Consider the following 18,169-nt stretch of genomic DNA (forward strand, 5'->3'; position numbering starts at 1 on the left):
TGCAAAAACTTCTATTGGGTAGTGCTGATGTAAATTATTTTTCAAATTTGAACAAAAACATTCCAAAAGAGCTTATAAAAAATAAGGTTTCCCATAAACTTTTTAAAGGAATGGGTGAATAGTACTGTGAAGCCAGAAAGAAGTCACAGAAGAGGAGGTTTAGGACTCAGATAAATCTGAGGATAAGTAAAAATGTACTCTGCCATTGGTCTTTCAGTAATGAGACTCGAATTTTAGTTCTGATTCTACCTTTAACTTAGCGGCATGAATTCTGAAGGGATATATAACATCTTTAGGCTTCTGTGTATAGCTCATAATGGAGGTTAAGTCAGGCAATCCAGATAACTGAAATGACCCCAAACAATGGGAAACTGGGCCGTGATTCCTCCTAGTTATCGATAAATGTATGGTTTGGATCTTCATTCTGACAAGAATATATACGGTTTTTTTAAAAAATTATCTTTAAGTTCTAACCTACCATATTAACATTACATAAAGATGTTACTTGTTTTATTTTTTTTAAAGACTTTATTTATTTGAGATAGAGAATGAGAGCTAGAGAGAGCATGAGAGGGGGGAGGGTCAGAGGGAGAAGCAGACTCCCTGCCGAGCAGGGAGCCTGATGCGGGACTTGATCCCGGGACTCCAGGATCATGACCTGAGCCGAAGGCAGTCGCTTAACCAACTGAGCCACCCAGGCGCCCTGTTTTATTTTTTTAAGTAGGCTCCACATCCAGTACAGAGCCCAATAAAGGGCTTGAACTCACAACCCTAGAGATTAACACCAGAGCTGAGACCAAGGGTCGGATGCTTAACTGACTGAGCCACCCAGTGTTCCCCGCCTTTTTATTTTTTTAAAATATTTTATTTATTTATTTGACAGAGAGAGAGGGAGAGAGCACAAGCAGGGGGAGCAGCAGAGGGAGAGGGAGAAGCAGGCTCCCCCCGCTGAGCAGGGAGCCCGATGTGGGGCTTGATCCCAGGACTCTGGGATCATGACGTGAGGCAAAAGCTTAACTGACTGAGCCACCCAGGCGCCCCCCGCCTTCTTTTTTAAAGAATATTTTGTTTTTAAATACTCTCTACACCCAACGTGGGGCTCAAACTCATGACCCCGAGATCAAGAGTTGCATGCTCTTCCAATTGAGCCAGCCGGGCACCCCTAGATGTTCATTATTTCAAAGAGCAAACAATTATATGAAATTCACAACCAATATCTATTTCTGTAAATAAATAAAATTGTAGAGGGTAAGATCAGCATGACCACTATATTGCTTTCTACAAAATTCTCTAAGTAATCAAGGTGTTAGACAAGTGGCACATTTTCTTCTAATTTTTATTTTTAATTTTCCTGAGTCTATACTAATAAAAGAGCAACACTATTTTTAAAAGCATAACTGTACTACCCCACAATCTGTTTAACTCTAGTGTTGTTGGCCCAAATATTTTCTGAAATTTTCACTTAAAAATTTTCCATGAGGGCGCCTGGGTGGCTCAGTTGGTTAAGCGACTGCCTTTGGCTCAGGTCATGATCCTGGAGTCCCAGGATGGAGTCCCGCATCGGGCTCGCTGCTCAGCAGGGAGTCTGCTCCTCCCTCTGACCCTCCCCCATCTCATGTGCTCTCTGTCTCTCTCATTCTCTCTGTCTCAAATAAATAAATAAAATCTTAAAAAAAAAAAAATTTCCATGAGAACCATGTGGATGACAGTTAAGGATATTAAAATATCCTGTATTAGGAAGTGACCTGCATGAAATGAACACAATGAAATAAATAATAAATAAACCACACAACCCTATGTTGTACTTCAGTGAACTAGAAATTGTGTCACTAAATACAATTACACAAATTTCATTTGACTATGATTTCTTTGTTATAGAATATTTTAGGTTGCTTTGTAGTTCTTATTTTTTCCTGACTAAACCACAGTACTACTGAACTGCCTTGTACCAATACAAACCCTACTAGTAATACACCCTGTTTCCCTTATCTATTTGGTTTAACCTCAACTGTCTTCACTTTGTTCTTGACCACACCCAGCAACAACAGACACAATATTACCACTTGAAGAAAATTTAAATTATTTTTCAATCCCTTACATCAAGGGTACTGGCTCACACTTAAAATTACTACAAACTAATTAACTCCTATCAGTCATCTTGTTCCATTCACTATGAAATTTAGTAAACTAACAAGTCAATCCACATATCTTCCTCTTTCACCAACAAACTTTTAAGTTACAGTACAGTGGTTTCTGAGATTAGTTCTTAAAATGGTGCAAATGTTCAAATTTGACTTTCTTTTACCTTATATTCTCCATTCCCCGCAGCAAGGCAAAAAAGAGAATGCATCGCAGAAATGATATGTAGTTTTTATTTTTATTTACTTATTTTTTAAAGATTTTATTTATTTATTTATTTATTTGAGAGAGAGAGAGAGAGAAACAGCACGAGAGGGGAGAGGGTCAGAGGGAGAAGCAGGCTCCCCACTGAGCCGGGAGCCCAATGTGGGACTTGATCCCAGGACTCCGGAACCATGACCTGAGCCGAAGGCAGTTGCTTAACCGACTGAGCCACCCAGGCGCCCAACGATACGTACTTTTTAAAATACTAAGTAATTTATTGTAATATCTAAAATCATAATTTACTGAGTTTATCTTTCCTCTAAAGACCAGTTTTTGGTTCATCAGGTTTTTCACTTTAGTATTTTAGGATCAACTGTATTCAACATTTCATCTTGAAAATAAGCAATAAAAGTTAGAACATAAGGCACTTCATACCATATACTCAAATTTTACACTGTCACCTATTTGCTTAATCAGAACACTAAGCGTTGGTGAAGCTATAGCCATCGTGCTATTGTAATAACAGCAACCGTGGAAGTAAATTGGGACTGGAAAGTTAACTTCATGTTCGTACTTGTACCAGCACGAATCCTTACAACTGGGAAACACTCATAGAACCCATGCAACGATTCTGTTCAAGCATTAGTTACTGTTCAACTTTTAACTTCTATGAAAGCGAATGTAGGCCAACTGAGTTCATTTCTTCATTAAACATGGGACTAAGAGCGAGTTCATTTTGCAAATGTTATTTTTCTTATATTAAAAAAGTCATTAATTATCAGCTGTATGCCTGGTACAGTTCCAGGTACACTCTAGCAGTTCTACTTTGGATCCCTATAACTCCAAAAAGCAGTCATTTTCATCTCCAGAGATGACAACACTGAGCCTCTGTTGTTAGGGTGGGAATAGGTCTCCTTGATTCTTGCCCTATACTCACTGCCCACTGAGTTGGAAAAAAAAAAAAAAAGGTGTTTTGTTAAATGGCTTAAAGCAAACAGAATGACCAGAATGACAGAACAACTTTCAGGGTGAAGGTCAGTTAGAGCAAAGCAAATCTCTCAATAAGAAAAAAAAAAAAACTTTCTATAGGATAAGCAAGTTTGTTACCATTAATTATATAGATATAGCACATTTTCTACAGATATTTTCTAAAATAAAATGTTTCTAAATAAAACATGAATGAAAAGAAACATTTTAAACCACATACAACTTCTTTCAATAAAGACATTTTGACTGGACAGGGGAATGATTTTATAATTTTAAAAAAATCTGCCACATACTTTGTTTCTTAAACTTTAAGAAACTTTGCATGTCAGGTTTTCTTAACATAGGAAATACGAGCACCTTCTTCTCATCCATGACTTTCTAAACTCACTCATAAATGGATGTAAAGTATGTATCAGTCAATTATATCTCAATAAAGCTGGAAATAAAATTTAAAAAATAAATGCTGGTGATTACAAAGAAAAACTATGTATCACACAGGCAATTGTGTTATTGTATGTTTGTACCACACTTTAAAAATCAAAAAATTCGACAAAGCTTTTCTGACATTGCTGGGAGTTTAAATTGACTCAAAATTTTCTGGAAATGCTCTAAAATTAATTGTGATAAGGGGCATCTGGGTGGTTCAGTCCACTGAGTGTCTGACTCCAGGTTCTGGCTCAGGTCATGATCTCACGGTAACGAGATCAAGCCCTGTGTTGGGCTCTGCGCTCAGCGGTGAGTGGGCTTGGAGATTCTCTCCCTTTGCCCCTCCCCCGGCCCTCTCTCTCTCTCTCATCTCATAAAAATAAATCTTTAAAAAATAATAACATTAAATTAGTTGTGATGGTTGCACAATTCTACAAATATACTAAAAAACACTGCATTGTGTACTTTAAAAGGGTTAATTATATGGTACGTGAATTATTTCTCAACAAAACTTATTTAAAAAAAAACCTGGGATGCCTGGGTGGCTCAGTCAGTTAAGCATCAGACTCTTGGTTTCAGCTCAGGTCATGATCTCGGGGTTGTGAAAGCAAGTCCAATATGTACTCTGTGCTCAGTCAGAGTCTGCTTGAGATTCTCTCCCGCTGCCCCTCCCCCCATTCTCACGCACAGAAGCGTGCATACAAACTCGTGCTTTCTCTCTCTCTCCAAATAAATAAAATCTTTTAAAAAACCTTTGAAATGTTCGTATCTGTTATGTAATTCTACTTCTAGGAATTTATCGTAATGAAATAATGACAGGGGTTTTTTTGTTTTTTTTTAATGTGTAAGGATGTTCATCAAATCATAATATCCAAAAATTGCGAACTGCCTAAAATACCATCAACAGAAGAATCGTGAGCAGATATGGCACACCTATACAACGAAATTATATATCAATTTAAAAAAATCACAATATCAAAAAAATTAATTTCACAGTAAAGAATGCTACAAAATAATACTAATGTATAATTCCAGTTTGTTAAAAAAAATACATAGATGTGTAAGAAGAAACACTGGAAAGATATAGAAATGTTAATAGCTACTTCCAGTTGGCAGGCTTTCAAGTGATCTTAATCTTTTTTATCTCTCACTGGTTTTCAATTTCTCTACAATAAACAATCCTTTCATAACTTAAACACAATAAATGTTATTTTTAAACTAGTAGCCACTTTGAAAAGTACAAATTTTCCATTAAAAAGTAAAAACTAAAAGGGCCATCAGCATTTCTTAGGAGTATTATGTGTGTGTGCATGTATGTATATGTGTGCAATGCTTTAATTAATACATTAACTTCAATACCTTAAAACCTTAACTAATTCTATCCCCAATAAAATAAATTCTAATGATCCATGCTTAATTTCACAGGTGATAACATAGAAACCATGAGCTGGCCAAAAGCATATTAACTCTACTTTATACACAAAGCCAAATTACCTAATCTAGGTTTACAAAATTATATTAAATCATGTTTGCTTCCACATCTAGGAAAACTAACACGTTCGTTTCAAAATCTAAAATAATTATTATCTTTGCTAGGGGAAAAATTAGCCAGAATAAACAAACAGCATTCTACTGCATTAAAGAAAGGAATTCAAGGGTATGGTAAAGCACAGCAAGAAATTTCTCATCATAATCAAATATGAAATACTATGTTCTAATGTATTTGGATCCTGCAGAAATCATAAAAGAAACAAACAGCTTAAAGTGACAAAATTACAATAACCAAATAAAGGCTTTATGTATGTAAATGTGTTATAAAAATGTCTTTTTCAAATCCACATTGCAGAATTTTATGCAAACAGACTGTATTTGTCACGTAGAAAGGAAAAAATTCAAGTTTTTCTATTATCAAAGTCCTCAAAAACCAACATTTAACCCTTCCGAACATGTAAGAAAACAGTCTAGTAAGACAGGGAAGCAAAATAAAGTTTCTCCACTTTCAAAAAATTTGGTTCACCTAGACAAAATACAGAAAAGGTAAGAATCAAGAGGCATCAAGGATGAAGTGTCAAAATAGATTGTCACTACTGATTACTTCTCAGGTTATTACTTCTTGAATGGTTACATTAATGTGAAAGCGAGAGAGTCTAAGTTTTTATAAAATAAGATACTTAAGTTAGAATATTAATATATAGCAAATAGGATATTTTCTAAGCAAAAGTCATTGCTAGAATCTGCACATCAATCTAAAACCAGTAGTCATTAAATTCTAACAAAAACTGCAACAGAGATGAACTCTGAAAAAAAAGCCAGTTTGTATAAAATGGCATGATTCTTACAGAATTTAGTGTTATTTTTTGTTTCACATTCATTAATATAGCACTAAGATTTCAAATCACTAAATGACTATACTGCTAGGAAACAGGTTTTTTTTTTAATTATCTAGATAACACTTTTGATAATAACAAAAACTGGTGATTCAGCTTTTACATTTCCTGACCCTTCACGGTTATTAATTTTTCAGGTTACTTTCAGGATGTCGTTACCCTGAAAGCCCGACCACCACCAAGGTAACACCAGCTAAACCAATGAGGCGGTCTCTATAGCTTTCCTTAAAGGGTTTATTACCTTGGTGGTGACTACATGATGTTTACTTTCTAATTATTTGCTTATACTGTACATTTAGATTTTATGCTTTTTTTCTTTATATGTCATGTTTCACAACTTAAAAGTTTAAAAATGTTTCTTTTTTAAGGTGCTTTGTGTGTGTGTGTGTGTGTGTGTTTTTAAATGTACAGTTTTCTTAAGACTCTACAGCTAAGAGATACTAGTAATACAAGACTCAACAGACATACTATCTTGGTTACAGCCAAAATGCCATTAGATAAAAGCAAGCCTCCATATTAGACTTCTTAACCTCAAATCAATTTGATAAACTAAGTTTTGTTTTACTCGCAAAATCAGAGGAATACATACATTTCTTAAATTTAAAATATCTACTTCTATATTTCAAGATGTACATAAATTATACCAAAATTTAAAAAGCATGTTCTATGGTAGAAAAATACTTTATTGTTATTTAATGTTTATTAAAAGAAAGATAATGCAGGCTATGAAAAAAAGTCAAGAAACACAAATTTTTAAAAAAGGTTAAGTAAGCTCCACCCTTAAAGTGGGGCTTGAACTCATGACCCCAAGATCAAGAGTCACATGCTCTACTGACAGCCTGCCAGGCACCCCTGAAAAAATTCTTTTTAAGTAATCAGACAGAAATCTGAAAACCTTATTCTACTTAACATGTCAATCTATTTAGCCTGAGGATTTCCTGAAATCTCAATTTTCTCATCTTTAAATTTGGGTTAAATAATTCTTGTGCTTTCCAACTTCACATTTTAAAACAAAGTCAAGTTATTGTGTAAGAATTCAATCAAACATCTCAGAAAATGTAGTAAGTGCAAGGTATTAAATTTATCTTTGTATTCATATATTTATATATCATATATATAGAATTCATATACTTATACAAAATTTTTTCATTGTCCTATTCACTTTCTCAATATAGCTCTAAATCTACATGGAAAAAAAGGAACCTAGTAAGAAGTAAGAGTTATCATTGTAGATCAGTCAATGATGACACAGATCCATATCTTAAAAAATTAAAAAATAAGCCAAGAATCATTTTTCACAGAGCTTTTCAAATTCAAAATCTCATCAATGGGCAGATGTACTTTAGGAGTAACAACACATATCCGTCTAGTAAAAACTGAACATTCTCTAAATTCACAAAATTTTAATTATGCCTTTTACCTTCTTTTTATGCCACACTGTGCAGGCACAACATAATACAGAAGTGTTTGAAAGTACTTATTAAGTACTTAATAAAGTCAACAATAAAAACCAAAACCAAAACTCTGTAAGCTTTTTAAAAATGCGTTAGGTAGTTGTAGCATAGGTAGTTGTAGTATAATCATTTTCTTAAATTTACCTTTATTAACATTTATAAAAAGATTAGCCTGCAGAAATAAAGGTCACCATTCATTTAAAAACTCAAAAGCTGGGCATGTTGTTTATTTTTTTTTTTAAGATTTTTATTTATTTATTTGAGAGAGAGAGAATGAGAGAGAGCACATGAGAGGGGGGAGGGTCAGAGGGAGAAGGAGACTCCCCGCCGAGCAGGGAGCCCGATGCGGGACTCGATCCCGGGACTCCAGGATCATGACCTGAGCCGAAGGCAGTCGCTTAACCAACTGAGCCACCCAGGCGCCCTGGGCATGTTGTTTATTAACAAAGGAATAAATCATGTTAATTGCTCTTTCAAAAAATAACAGACACTACTTTTTTTTTTAAAGTAAAACTAAAAACACCATTGCACCAAGAATCAGATTTTATAGATACCAAATTCTAAATCTTTTTAAGGCTTTTATATTTTCATTTTTTAAGTGTCTAAAACAGACTTTGTTTCAAAAGAACCCAAAGAATAAGTATCCATGGTAACTTATTTTCTTCTTGATAGACAAAAATAATTAAAAATAATCAGTGGTGCCTGCTAAGATCTTTTAAAAGTTGTTTTCAGTGAGCTATTTTTTAGCTCATTTTAAAAAAACTTACCAGTGCCTCAATTTTCTTTCCAAGTTCCTTTCCAGGACCATGATGGACCTCTTATTTTTTCATTTCATTGCTATCTTATTTCACTGATAATTTTATTAAAACAGAAAAAATTCTGCCAAAACCACTTCATTACCCAAAACACAAACTTTAAGATACTTGCACAGGATTCATTTACATATGCAAAAATATTTTGTGCATATGCTATATGTACAATATGGTGAACAGAGTATGAAAAAAGAGAAGATCCTTTGCCTCACTGCAAATTAATCCCCTTGCACTCATGCTAAACGTGCCCAACCTTGAATGATCCCCCTCACCTTGAGCTTTTACAGAAAGCTCAAATACCTTCATAATAACGAAGTAATGTAGTGTGGTATAAAGAGCCAGATAACAGGTCTGTCACCAAAGCTTTGAACGTAACTTCCTCAGGCCTCTGTTTTCTCTTATAAAATAAAGTAGTTGGACTATATCTCCTCCATTTAAATAGGCTGTTAGGGACTTAATTCAAGACCTGCTATATTACTTAAAATAGCAAAAAATCTGTTAACATCCTAATGTTAATCAATATTCCAAATAATGGAATACTATGTGACCCTTAAAAAAAAAAAAAAAGCTGTAGATCAATATGTGCTCACTTAAAAGGATGTCCCAGGTAGCCTATTAAAGCACAGAAACAAAATGCAGACAGTATGACCAATTTGTATGCATTTGAAGACAGATATGCATATGTATGTACAGATATTTTCTAGGACTCAGAAGAAACTTCAAAATGGTTATCAGGGGGAAACAGGGTGTTAACTTTTTTTTTTTTTTTTTTTTACCTCTTAGCCTTTTATAATATTTGGAAAAAAAAATAATGAACATATATTATCTTTACAAATTTTTAAAAAGAAACTGAAAGTTCTGCTGATCCAGGTTCTGTAATTAGAAAGACCTGGATTCAAATACGGCTTTGCTAGTTACCATCTGTGTGGTGTTGAGTTACTTAGCCTCAATTTCTCCACCTGTAAAAGGGAGTTAACCAGTAGTAACCTCATACAACTGTTGGGAGGATAAAAGGAAATCATACATGTGAGACACTCAGCATAGCACACTGTAAGAAGATGACTAGTTAGTAGCTTTCCTATGATTATTATTCAGAATCAGATTTGACAATCTACTCAGTGATGGCCAGTCTCAAAGGCAACCCATTTCCTTTACCCAAAATTCAATCAATGTGTTACTATAAGAAAGAGCGTACTTATTAAAGTTTTTAAAAAAGCTATCGCAGGTAGCAGGTGTGCTGATAGACACAGTAATCAGAGCAAAGTCTGGGTTTTAATTAATTATCATCTAGCTAGAATAGCCCTCTTCATTATATGGATACCCATCCAAGGAGCCAGAATACTCATTGCAGCTAGGCAGGAGACCCTGATCTTGACCGCTGAATACACAGGAATACACTCTTTTCTTTTTTAAGTAATTCAAGCTTCTAACATGAGTTTTTTAATTTTAATATAAAACAATTTCTCGTTTTCCTAAAAATTTGTGGCACTGATAGTTCATGCACACAATTTACCAATTAATTGTTGATAACATGTCCATTGAGTGGAAGACATAAGAATGAAAAATCTCCATAAAAATAAATTCCAAAAAGCATACTGAATGGCATTTTTGAGTGAAACTTTTCCTCACAGAATTTTTAAAAATTCAGACTGCTTATCTTCAAACCAAAATACTCCAAGTTGTAAATCTGGCCTTTAAACTAAAAATACTCTCACAAAGTACTACTCTAACAATATTCAATTTCATTTTTCCAACACACCAAGAACACATCCTAAACTTCTTTATAACAACTGAAAGGATATTGCATTTAGACAGGTTAAATCAATATGTAGTACAACTGGTTTGAGTCCATCATAGCACAATTTTAACAGGCCTTTCTGGTATTAGACAACAGTTTCAGAATCAATATGATGAATTCAAGTTTGGATTACCCCAATTACAATTATAAAACAAAAACAAAAGGTCACACACACACACACTTAATCTCTTTCAATATGAAAATAGGCTACACTTAACAATTTATCTACTCTAAGTTTGGCAGGATTTAAACCTTTAGAACAGTAACCATTTCAAATTGCCCAAGTAGTTATATTTTGATACATTGAAGAGTTACTGTAGCTTCCCTGAGAGTAACCTGAAGTTCCCACCAAAACAAAACAAAACAAAACAAAGAAAACAAAAAAACCAAAAAACTGGCACCTCATTGAGGCTCTAAGAACTGCATGCCTACTTCATAGATCATTGCACTGTGCTGAACTAGCATCTGGAGACTACTGAGCTAGACACAGGAAAGCAAAGGGAAGGGATGGAGGAGAGGGAGTGCATTAAAAAAAAGAAAACACTTCTTAACACACCCATCACCTATAAGCGTGAACTACCAGAAACACTATTTTAAAATACATATATTTCTAATTTTCCAACATTCAAAATACAGCAAGCAGATAATCTACCACAAGCAGATCTTTCTACCCCATCTCACCCCCCCCACAGTGCTTTGCCAAGAGCACAAGCCCAAGAAAAATAACCAATGCAATTTCCTTGTTTACGTAAAGAATTTCAGAAAACATGATGACTGCTTCTGAAGCTTCTAAAACAAATGAATTTTCAATATTTAAGACTTTATGATCACATTTGAAATATGATAGTAATGATTGCTTCAACTAGTAAAAATATAGCTTCAACTTTATAAAAAGGGTTAATTTTACACTGCAGTTCATTAGCATGCCTTGTTTGCAACCAGAAGGAAGAGGGAAAGGGGGTGGGGGGAGCAGCAAAACACACAAGATGGAAAACATCACTACCTCCTTTGGTGGTTATGAATAATAGTAAATTACCACAAGATGTATGGGAAGAGTTCATGAATAGAAAGAACGGGGGCTAACAATCTGAACTGGCCCCTTCCAGATTCACACTGATGTCGGAAAGAAGGAATTTATTTACACTGCAGTGCCTGGCAGCAAACATGGCTGCCCCTACCCCCTTTAAATCTGAACAGTCTTCACTCCCTCAGCAAAACCATCAAATTATGGCCATGTCTCTAGTGTCTTGCTACCATAACACTAACACATCTCCTCCTCCCTCAAAACAGTAAAACCCACACCTCCCCATTTCACAACAATCACAACACCATAACCACTAGCTTCTATATTCTCTAGCCTTGAAAGAAAAGGCCCAGAATATACAGAAATACGGGAACAAAAGGCTTTCTCTTCCTTTAACAACCCCCTTCCCCTTCTTTTCCACCCACTCTGTGATGTTTGGTTGATAGTTCTCATCCTTCTCAACATTTAGTTAATTTCCTTCCCTATACCAATCCTAGGTCTTCCAGTTTCCTGAGTCTATTTCCTATCTTCCTATGCATCCTGTCTCAATAATTTCTTATCCCTTTTCCTAATCCTTTTCCTCCACTTCCATTCCCGCGTTTCTCTTTTGATGCCCATTTCTCCATCAAATTCTACCCCCTCCCCCCAGACTCTTCTAGTTTCCACTCTGCACCCCCAAACCTCCCTATTTCTCAGTCCACCCAGGTCTCTAATCTTCTGCAAACCTAACTCTTCTTCTCTTTCCCTGCCCCTCCCCCGTTCCATCTCTATCCCCGCCCCCATTCCACCTCTACTCCCAATTCCCAGCTCAGCGCCACTCCATCTCTTATCCCAATCCTACCTCCCCTGCCCCACCTCCCTATCTCCTCCACACCCCTCACCTGGCCCTCTGCTTTACCTTCTGGGCTCCCCCTGAACGCTTTCCGGCCACCCGCTTGTCCTCCCATTCCTGCTGGGGTCTCTCTACCCGGGTCCCATCCCTAGGTCGCCCCCTCCTCGTCGTTCCCTCCTCAGCCCTTCCTTCCCAAACACGCACGCACGCACGCACACACACACACACACACACACACACACACACACACACACACACGCATTCACTTTACCTTCAGTTTGTTCCATTCTAACCCCCCGGCCGTGTCAGTACGATCACAGGAGAGACACGGAGGCCCGGAGTGGGGCTGGGGTGCGGGCAGCCGCCGGGGCTGCGGGGGGAGAAGACGGAACCGAGCTAGGCCGCATGAAATCCCCGGGCTAGATTTCCCTCGCGCCGGACGCCTCTGCCATGGCTGCCGGCATCGAGGAGGGCCGCGGCCGGGCCGGGCCGGGCGTGAAGCTGAGAGGAGGAAGGCTGCGGGAGGTGGGGTGGGCAGGGGCGGTGGAAGGATGGGGGGTCGCCGCGCAGCCTCTGCTGCTAGAGAGAAGGCTGTGGCTGGCGGCCGGGCCGGGGCAGCAAGGTCCTCGGGGGCTCGAGTTGGCTTTCGCACGCCTCTCCGCACCGACCAGTGGACAGTCCCCTTCGGCCTCCGCCTCCGTCCTCGCCGCCGCTGCCGCCGCCGCTGCCGCAGCCGCCCGCTCCCGCCGCCGCCGCCGCGCACAAAGCCCCCCCACCCGGCTCTCGGAGCGCCGCCGCCGCCGCCGCCGCCGCCAAATCCTCAGCCCCTCATTGGCCGCTGGCCGCGGCGCCTGCCGGGAAATGCAGTCCCTGGTTTGCGGCGCAGGGGGGCGAAAGGAGGAAGAGGGTAGTCGGCGGGGCGGAGAGGAGCGGCCCGAGAGAGTCTAGACAAGAAGTGAGACAGCAGGCGATAAAGGCAGAGACAGGAAGGAATGATACGAAAGAGGGTAAAAAACAAACAAACAAACAAAAAAACAGAAGACAGGTTAAAGGTTGGGCCTGTGAGGTAAAATTGCGTTCGTGCGTATTCTTTGAGACTTGTTCAATAACAGCACATATTAAACACCATATGGTACTCCTCAGAGTGACACTGCTGCACACTCCCTAGGTGTTAGAAACAACCTACAAACGAGTGCCGGGTTAAGGTGACCGGGAAAGAGAAGAACAATTTGTGTGCCTCCTTGGGTGCCTTCTGTCCGACAGCTGTCAGAGTCAGGGCTTCCTATTTCACACGGGTCTGCGTAAGGAAACCGTGGCAGCAATTTCAGACCTGAGCCGTGGGGAACAGTCTCTCTTTCAGCCTCGGATGTGAGTCCCGGATGCCCCCCCGCCGACCCCCGTTCCGCCCCACGATCGCAAGCCGTGGCGGCATCTCAGTCGCTGTGAGGAAGCGCTGACCTCCCTGGCAGCCACCGGGCCCCGCACGCCTTCTTCCTGCTCGCACTGCGGGCCCGGAGGCTTGTGGGTAAAGAGGAGGACGTCAGCGCCGACTGCGGCCCGGACCCCTAGGGACCCAGAGAGCTCGGTGCCCGTCACGTGCCTGGGCCCTCTGCTGCTCACTGCCAGACCTTCGCTTCGAGGGATGGGAGGGCATCAGTCCTCGAGAGAACTCACGCAAGAATGAGCGGAGGAAACTGGAGTCAAAATTCTCTGTAACCCTCTAAGCCCTCCCCATGCTAGGAAATTTATGTTAAACAATAGAAGGTGTGTGACACAGTAAAGTCGTCTTGCCGGAGTGTACAAAATTTGGTGATATTTCCTGGGGCCTGGTGGTGATGACTTAGAACGTTACGGCACAGAGACTTGAACGTACAAAGGAAATACAGGCAGCAGCAATCAGATGAGGAAACCTATACTCTGCGCTCTGTTCTGAGAATAATAAAGCTGTGTCACTACTAGATGTTATATTCTGCACCCACATTATAGTTCTGGATCTGTTTGGCACGGCCACAAGAAATTTCTGATATCTTTATCTTTAAATACCATTTAAACAAGAAATTAAAAGATTCCTACCGATCAATTATTTTAATGACTACTAATTATGTTTCAGGTTTTTAAAAAACATAACCCTTTAATTATACTATAGATGATACTGAGAATTAAGCATTCTCATTACTGTTAATCATTAACGATTTTTTTCTTAAAGATTTATTTACTTATTTGACACAGAGAGAGAGCACTACAAGCAGAGGGAGAGGCAGAGAGAGAGGGAGAAGCAGGCCCCCTGCTGATCCTGGGATCATGACCTGAGGATCATGGGATCCTGAGATCATGGGATCATGACCTGAGCCGAAGGCAGATGCTTAAACAACTGAGCCACCCAGGCGCCCTATTCATTAACTATTTCTAAACATATGCTTATGTAGTACCTGTTTTGTGCAGTACCAAAAGTTAAAGGAATCAGTAAAAAGCACATTTTTGTTTTAAATGTCTTTTTAGAACACAGACCTCTTAAAGAGGGCCTCCTGAGCTTATTTCAGTTTGATTGTGTCTCCTGGAAAGAGGTTAAATTGGTCTTTTTTCCCCCTATGATCCTTTCTACCACCATCCTTCCTCTCCATCTTCCTGTATACTCCTTGCTTTGTTGATAAACTGTTGCCTTGACCAGACATCTGGATTATCCCCTTGAGGAGAATCTGGTAAATTGACCTCAGGGATTTTATTTTAATCTGTTTCTAGGCTGACAAGAGTTTAAAATTAAAGTTCTGTGAAGTAGATATATAATCTCTTCCTGCAAAACTTTAGAAAATATACTGTTAATAATATTTGCTCTTGAGCCATATCTAGGGAAATGGCCATTAAAATTAATAATTTACATTTTTAGCATCTAACATCTTCTGAGGTTCAGATAATGCTTTCTCTTCTCCATATAAAATGAGCAAACAGTTCATTAAGACAGCAGTCTAACACAATTCCCAGGGCCAGAATTAAGGAGAAAGGAATTTTTTGTTTCTCTTCCGAAGATCATATCCAAAAACTCCTTACATGATAAATCACTTAAATCCTGAAAGTCAAAAAATTGCCAGGCCTGACAGCAGAAGGCAAACATTGCTTTGAACAAAGGGATTTCAATAGGAAGGTTCTTAACCCTTCCCTTTTCAGAATAGGATTGCTGACATATGACTGTAGTAGAAAATCTAGCTCATCTTTCCAATACTGAGCTTGGAATCATTCATGTGGTTTATGAATACTTAATGATTTTACGGTGCCTGCATGAATAAGAATATTTCCTGGTATAAAATGTCTCCCAGGGAACTGAAAGGAGTATTTTTCATCTTTATGATCTTTTCCAGAAAAGTACATGTTCATGTTAGTACAGTGATTAATTTATAGAATTAATGTGAAAATTGTAACTATCTGGACTTCTAGAGCTCAAAATTTGCCATCGGGAATTTTCAGGAAAGGAAAGGGAAAGAGACCAAAGCTTTGTAGATTCTGTTAATTCTAGTAAACATAGAACATGAAGTGAAACCTTTATGTAGAAACTCGGGCATAGAGCATGCACAAAGGGCCCTCTAGTGGCCAAGCTGAAAAGTTCTGCCTATTTAACATGGTTGATCCATTTGGCTATTAGCTGAAAAATGCTTTGTGGATTAAAAGCAGTCTACATTAAAAACAACAAAACAAAACAAACCTGAAATTAAATACCCGCCATCTTTCATTCTTATAAATGTGCAGCCTAGATGAGAGAGGTCTCTGGTCAACTCACATGTTAAGAGAAGTACTCTCCCTGTGAAAGCGATTCCTTGTTGTCTGGTGTTAGCCCAAGTAGAGCCACTAAAAATTTTGTTTTCCTTCTAGAGCCAGATGAAATGGATGGGTAGAGATAACAGGAGAGCGAGAACATTTCTGTATCTTTCATTTTTCCAAGATGGCTCAGTTACCCAACCTAGGAACTGAAGTGCCCCAAACCTGCAGTGCCTACCTACGTCACTGCACAGTTACTATAATATACATCTGAAGTGTTGATACTTCTCCACAAACTACTGATCATAAACAATACCTGATAAGAGAGCATTTATAAAGCAAATTACTTTAGTGGAATTCAGATTTCCATATGAAGATTTCACAGCATTCCACTCTTAGGCCCCGGAGAAAGGAAAGGGATGTTTTCCTAACCATTCCCGCCCTTTCTGCCACTCCCTCTCCGCAGAGCTCTCCGCGCCATCCCAACCCCGGCAGTTGTTGATTTGGGGGGGGGGGTACATCAAAGTGATGTAATTCGTGACTTTAAGATGGTTACCATGGCGACTATCAGGCATATTACGCTATCGGTAGGGTAAAAGGTTCTTTAGCCTTCAATGAGGATTTTCGGGGAGGTTAGCCCACAGCCCAGAGAGTGTAGACAGGCGGAAAGACGTCACTCTTGCCCCCTCCCGCAGCACAGACTCTGCTTAAACTAAACCCAATAGAGAGGTCATTTCGCCGGTGGGAACCGGACCTTGGCTGCCTCCAGGGCTGCCACAGCAAAGGACGTCCTCCCTCCCCATAATCTGAGAGCTCATTGGTGAGTGGTGTCATCACTCAGAGTGACGTAACGGGTTAGGAAAGAGGTGGAGCCATAGAAACTTGGCCTGGGGCCCTTCTAGCCGGGGAGCTGGGGAAGGGGGGTTTGGGAAGGAACTGGAGGATTGAGGCAGCCGTTCCGGGGAGCCGGCCCGAGGAGGTAGGGGTGGGCGGGCCAAGTCCTCAGGCTGTTATTTGGTGGACCTTGCCTGCCTTTTTTTCCTCCGGAGCCCGTTCTCTCCGCATCCTGCTCTTCCCATCAGCGCCCAGGTTTCCCGACAGCTTCCAGTTCCCCACCGCACTTGCCTCAGCCCTTGACCTCGTGCCCCTGCCCGCCCCCCAACTTTGGAGTTCAACCTCCATTTCCCCTCCTTCTGTGCTCCGCTTCCTCCTTTATCTTCCGTACCCTGCGCCCGGCTTCTCCTTGTCTTCCTTCCATAAACCTGGATCGCCAACAAGGTTGTCGTCCCCGTGCCTGGACCATCCCGGCACCCAAACACAAAGAACCGCCCCCCAATCCCCAGACCCCGGTACCGCAAACACAGTCCACCAACACACTACGTGCACAAAAGCCGCCGGCTGCGGAAGCCGACGGCGCGTTTTGCCCCTGTGTCGTCAAGGGCCAGAAGCAAAGGTAACCCGGGGAGCCTGGGGCCCCCGCGTGTGGGCGTGGGCGGCGCGAAGGCGCAGGCGGGGCTCCCGGCCGTCCCCGCCTAGGAAGTGGTTCCCCGCAGCTTCGGGCGGGAGTGCCCAGGGGTCAGAGAGCAGGTTAACCGCCCGATCGGGTGTGGCATGCCTCCGGCAGGAGACCACCGGCCCTTAGCCTGGGTTTAGATGTTCCAGGATTCTTTGAACTCCTGTTCAAAATGTCAGCTCTGTGGTTGAGGTTTCCGTACAGGAGAGCACCCTGGTCTACGCCTTTTCCAGCTGCAGGAAAGTAGTGTTGACGTTAAGAGATATGACCAAAACATCTTGCTGCCCTTGACTGGAAAGGACCACAGGATGGAGAAAGGTTTTGATAAAGCTTGTTTAAAGGTAGCTCAGTTTGATCTCTTTGGAGAATCACCAGTACAGGAAACCGATTTACCTGCACTTGAATCATTAGTAGGTACCATGTGTATCTTCACTGCTACATAAATGTGGTTAGTGAGTACTTTTTTTTTTAGGTAGGCTCTGTGCCCAACGTGGGGCTTGAACGCATGACCCTGAGATCAAAGAATCCAATGCTCTAGTGACTGAGCCAGCTAGGTGCCCCTACTTTCAATCTTCAAAGTTTGGGGCAACTTGGCCAAGTATGGGAAAAAGCTAGCTGAAACAAATCCAGGGTATTTTATTCTACCTGTATTTTTAGGCTACAAAAAAGTATGTATTGCTTAGCTTCTTAAATACCTGGCAACCATTCAAGTAGGTTGCTAGGTGTTATTGACCAGAAATAAAAAAAGTCTTTGAAGACCATATAACCATCATGAGCACCATGATGTTAGAGATCATTTCTACTTGTTGGGATCTCAAAGTACCATTCTCAAATCCAAGCTGAGAA

At 40.1% G+C, this 18,169-nt stretch overlaps 1 protein-coding gene across 2 annotated transcripts in view; it reads right to left on the reverse strand.

Moving 5' to 3' along the window:
* NSD3 (nuclear receptor binding SET domain protein 3) overlaps window positions 1–12,824 on the reverse strand; it is a 118,775-nt gene extending 105,951 nt beyond the window's left edge. For both annotated transcript variants that reach the window (XM_044912830.1, XM_021681570.2), the window contains exon 1: window positions 12,335–12,824. The gene's annotated coding sequence lies outside the window, so the exon portion shown is untranslated. The remainder of the gene's footprint in view (window positions 1–12,334) is intronic.
* Window positions 12,825–18,169: the final 5,345 nt, after the last annotated feature.

The sequence above is a fragment of the Neomonachus schauinslandi genome, chromosome 2 (assembly GCF_002201575.2).
Source record: "Neomonachus schauinslandi chromosome 2, ASM220157v2, whole genome shotgun sequence".
NCBI classification, from domain to species: domain Eukaryota; kingdom Metazoa; phylum Chordata; class Mammalia; order Carnivora; family Phocidae; genus Neomonachus; species Neomonachus schauinslandi.